The following is a 5,420-nucleotide window of genomic DNA, read 5'->3' on the forward strand; positions in this document are numbered from 1 at the left end:
GTGGTATTGCTGCCCCTCCTGGCCCCCCCGCCCCCCAACCCTGGCAGTGTGTGCGCGTGTGCGCACGCGCGCGCGCGCGCGCGCGCGCGCGCGCGCACACACACACACACGCTGCAGTGCCTGGAACAGTGTGGGGAACAGCTGCAGCCTGGGGCTGGGGAATTCCTAGACTGCCCCACTGGGCTTTCAGCCAGGCCAGGGCAGCTTGACTGTAAGTCCCTTAACAAAAGCACCTTAGTCATCACCACATCCCCACGTGGCCTGGTGAAGCAAATGTTTGCAGGAAGAATAGCTGGAGGAACCTCTCAGGGTAAAGCCCCACATAATGCTCTCACTTCCTTAACTTGGCTGGGAAGGGGGGAATTGACCTATGTTTTAAAGAAGTCTTTCAGAGATCAAATGACTGGAAGCAGAGGGTTGGGTGATGGCAGAGAGGGAGGGCAAAGAGGCCCTGGGATGGCAGTGGAGTCTAAGTGAGAAGGTAGAACTGGGGTGAGAGGGCTCTTCTTTATTTTTTGGGGGAAACTCTTGTTCTCAGTATATTTCTTTTCCCATTGGCTTGAGTGAGTGCTCCCTGACTATTAGGAAACAAACGGTTTCTGACTGTTGAAGGACAGGGAGCAGGAGTAATCGACATCTCCCATCCCTACCTGGACCCTCTCAGCTTCTACCCCAGCCCCACAGCTGCCCCCGTTCCCTCACCCATCCTGTTCTTTCCCCTAAAGCTAGTTGCCTTGACTTGTGCATATGGTGGGGAGGCCCAGCCTTTGGCCTAAAGACCCTTATGCCTGAGACTATCCATACCTGTCTTGATGGCGGTAGGAGGCATTGTTTCCCTCTCTGGCCTTGGACTTGGTTGTGGTGACAGTTATTTATGCCAGCTGGGAAGTAGTTGTCAGGGGGACTGGGTCAGAGCCATGTGACAGGTTGCCAGATCTGGGCACACCCACCCGGGGACACTCCCCAGTTGTTCTTACCTTGGTGCCACCTGTGGCATGTGTGTGTGGCCTCAGTACCCAGGTGCAGGGGAGGGGTGCTAGTGAGGAGGTTGGCATGGGCACCACAGAACCACAAAGAGGCTGGCATTGCTTTGTGCCACCTGGTGGGCCCTGATGTTTTGCCTTTTCCCCTCCCTGTTTACCTGAACTAAGCTAGGGTGGCAGGTCACAGCTGTGACTCAGCTCTGGCAACCCAACTTAAAGTGCTGCCAACCAGGTGAGTCATGCCTGACTGTTGGGGATCAAAGAAAGTGTGGCCCGCAGGAGGGCAAAAGGCATGTGAATCTGCCTCTGGCTGCCTTGGCTCTTCTCTTGATTATGGCTCTAGCAGGAAGCCAGGCACGGGCTGCATGTGACCAGCGTGCCAGGACCGTCCCTCTGTGCAGGACTCTTCCCCACTTCGATTGAGCCCAGGCTGGGGGCAGGTAGAGAGAGCTTAGACCTACATATACAGGGGAGAACTGGCTGCCCCCACATTGAGGCTGGTGTGGGAGAGTGGGTGGATCCTAGAACTAGTCCCAGCTTCCCGAAGAGGGATGACAAATGACATCTCTCTCGAGCAACACGTGAGGGCAGCGTCGCAGCGCAGAGCACTTGCAGGAAGGGCCCCTAGAGCCCTGTCCGTGGAGACTCCTTTTAAAGCACCACCCAGGGATGCTCTCCTCCTGCCCTCCAGAGACATCAGTTTCCCCTGGGGCCCGGGATTGGAGGCTGGGGTGTCCCGTCCCCATCCTCCCATCCCGGCCTGCAGGCTCCTGGAGGGAAGGCTCGGCACTGCTGCACCTCTGGGGACAGCAGGGAGGCACCAGCACGCGCTGAACACTAGGGGACGCTCCTGCCCAGCTGAACCCGCCCGGACGGGTCCGGCTGCGGCAGGTTTCCAAGAACCCGGGAGAGCCGCGGGCGCCTCCCGGGCGGGGGGCTAGGGAGGGGCGCAGCCGGCACCGCGCCGAGACACTGCCCTGAGCTCCGGCCCGGAGTCCCCCGCCCCCCCTCCCCCGCGCCCGAGGTCGGCTTAATGTCGCGCCCTTTCCGGAGCTGGGGCTCGCGCCAAATGCCGCGATTAGGACCAGGGAGGTGCGGCGCAGAGGCATTTTCCCCGAGACGGGGTGTGTGCGCCCGCGACACAAAGGTCTTTCTCAGCCGTGCAGCTCCCTTCCCGCTCGCTCGCTGCCCAGCTGCCGGAGGGGGAGCAGCCGCTCTGGGTCGGCCCTGGCGACTATGCTAGGTGTCGGGGGCGGCAGCCCAGAGTGGCCGCCGGAGGACGCGAGGGGGCACTGGGACCTCGTCCGGCTCCGTTGGACACAGTCGCGCCCAGGACTGGGAATCTGGGTTCCTTTTGTGAACGGAGGCAAGGGCCCTCCCTGCATCTCTGAAAATGGGCCCCCCACGCACACTCGGATCTCAGGACTGCGTGTCCTGAATAGTAAACTGGGTTCTCTAGGGTCGTCATCTGGGCCCTACTCTGTGCTATTTGGAGCTAGTTCAGCTTCTTCTCCAGGCAGGTCTATTGGGGGTTCCCAAAAGCATCCCTGTTGCCGGCTGCGTCGGGATCACCAGGGGCTCACCCCATGGTCTAACCAGGAATCTCTGGGAGGGGCCTAGGAATCTGCTTTTGGTAAGTCCCCAGGTGATTCTGATGGCAAAGCCTGTGTGGGAATCACTGTTCTAAACCTTTCAGGGGCAGGCAGTTGTAAAATTTCTCCCCAGAAGAGCCTCTGGGGATGGAATTGTCTCATCCCCTAGGTTCATTGTAATGTTTATTCTCCCCACTGATCGAGAAGTTCTTCCTGAGTCTGACTGCAAGTCCTCCTGCTTTAAATTAAGCATCTTTTCTCTGGTTGGGTTACATATGGGATAATGAGCCTGTCTGAAGACAGATTTGTCTCCTTTGAGGGACCTTTCTCAGGAGACCTGTTTTTCTTGTTCAGCCTCTGAATCCAGCAGACCCACTTGATTGGGCCCAATGGTGAGAAAAACCCACGAAAGCCACCAGCTTGTGATTGAAAGTGGTCCTTTCCAAGGTTTGGGAGATAACCAGAGAGGCTCCCCAAGTACTAGAGCTGGAGAATTCCAGCAAAGGAAAAGGAAAAAACCTGTAGCAAGGCATCCTACAAGCACAATGCCGGCTTCCCTTCTGTTGGCCCTTTTCCTTGCTTTCAGGATGAATTAAAATTCTTATCTGCTTTGCGTCCAGAGTACTTGGACTTGCCTTCCTGATTGCTGCAGCTAGAGTTTCCCAAGCTTGTGGGGCTATTTTTGCCTCTGGGAGGTGGTCATTACTTCCTTCCACGGTATTAGGTTCAACACAGTGACCCAAAAAGAGTAAATTAGCAAATATCCTTCAAATGGTAGGACTGACCCCCCCCAACCTACTTTGATTTTCTTCCGGACTGGGTTGTGGGAAATTTCTTGAGAACTATGAGAAAGAAGACAATGAAAAATGAATTGTTTTTCCAAAGCAGTTGTGAACAGATGTATAATTCCCTAGTCTCAGGAATGTTCTAGGAATCCCTTACATCACCTTAAAGGGGCAGAGGAAATGGGCGGAGGTGCTGAGGGCATATGCTGATATTCAGCACCTGCAGGGCTCATCCTCGTCCTGAAGACAGCCGCAGCGTAACCCAGGTCACCTTTGCTGGTTCAGGGCTTCTATATTTGGCAGTGTGAGCACACTTGCTTCCTTTCCGCAATTGATCTGAGTAGCAGAATCCCATTCTGATGGTCCGAATCACATTTATAGGCCGAGGGGGTGAAGGCCGTGCTAATTGGCCACTTGCCTCACCACTGGCTTTTAAACAATCGCTTGTATTCTCTGCCTGGCAGGAAGCAGCAGGCACATCAAGGCTCTGGACTCCCTCTTTGTTCTGACTTTATGGCATTTTATGCCACAATAAGAAACACTGTGTACTCCGTGGGAGCCCATTGTGCCAGGCTGCAAGGATGTGAGCTCAGTGCAGAGGGCGGGTGCTCTTCCCCCAGGAAAAGAGGGGTTTTGTGACAGGCTGGGTGCTGGACACTGTTACTGGGGCAACTGCCTAGCCAGTGTGGAGGCAGCTTTGGCCCCTGGGTGCCTGTCACCCATTGGCCAGGAAGAGGGCAGGAGAAGGATGGAATTTCTTGTAGAGGAGCGGTCCCAGTTACCTGGTAAATTATATATCAGGACTGCGCTAACCATGGCTTCCATTGTCTCAGGGCTGGGCTGCTGGGATGAGCTCATTCTGCCTGTAGACTCTGCCAGGTGATCACATCTATCTAAACCAGTTCTCACACTCCACCAGGAAACACCATCTTGGTGAGTGTGGGCCAAACCTGAGCCATCCATATTTTGGGTAGGTTTGGTCCTTTGAGGTGAGAGTTTGGGTTTTGTAGAAACAGTATGAATGGGGAAGGCCTACAGAACTTTCACCCAGCCTCACACATAAATGGATGAATGGGATTCAAAAGCTACTTAAAGACCCTACTTGCTTCCCAGGCCAGACATTGCACTCCCCTCCCCCTAGTTTCTTACAGAAGATTTTCCTGTAGGTGCAGTGTTACCAAAGCACAGCTAGGTCAGGAAACAAAGGTGGGCCTCACTCCAGGAGGGCACTGCAATGGTGGGGAATGCCTGGGGTCCCTCTGCTTTTCAGCACACTGACACAGATGCTCTCTATTGTTTTACAGAGTTTAGCGAATTAGGCTGTTAAGAGGTACAGGGGACCTGCCATGGGCAGGCAGGGAGAAAAATTCAGGGTATAGGTACATTTCATTGGGTGGGATAGTGAGCGTGGTAGAGATAAGACCGATGGCATGGCCGAGGATGCCCAGGACAGGGGACTTTGGGGGAGCAAGCCCTGAATAATGGAGTGCCCCATGTGGGTGCTGAAAGGGAGAGAGGAGAGAAGGCAAATCCATTTAGCTTTACCTCACGGGCCAGCCCTGTGTCCCCATCACAGGGTGAGCCAAGTGGGGTCACATGAGTGGGGGTGTCCTGTGTTCTCTGGAGGTGCTCCTACCATGAGCACCTAAAGTGAAAAAGGCCAGTTTCCTGCTGCGCACTACGGAGAATGCCATTCAGTCCTTCTTTCAGCCCATCCCTCACTCTGTGCCCACCAAGTCTGTCCTTCCCATCTCCAGTGCTTTCCCAATGATCCCATGCAGTGGGTATGCGAAGAGTCTCTGCATCCAGACCTGCCCTTCTCCAAGTTTTCTCTATATGACAGCACCTCAGTTGCTCATACTTTGGGATAGGTGACCAGGTTTTTAACTCAGCCCCTTACCCTGTACGGTTGCAACAGCTACCCAGCTGGTTTCGTCCCCCTCCAGCCCACCCACCTCATGGCTGCTCTAATTATCTCTCAAAAATGCAGCCCTCCTGGCCTGCTAATCCCAGGATAAAAACCCGTCAGTGGCCTTCTAGAACTGCACACAAACCCTTCG

The sequence above is a fragment of the Rhinolophus ferrumequinum genome, chromosome 21 (genome assembly GCF_004115265.2).
Source record: "Rhinolophus ferrumequinum isolate MPI-CBG mRhiFer1 chromosome 21, mRhiFer1_v1.p, whole genome shotgun sequence".
NCBI lineage: Eukaryota > Metazoa > Chordata > Mammalia > Chiroptera > Rhinolophidae > Rhinolophus > Rhinolophus ferrumequinum.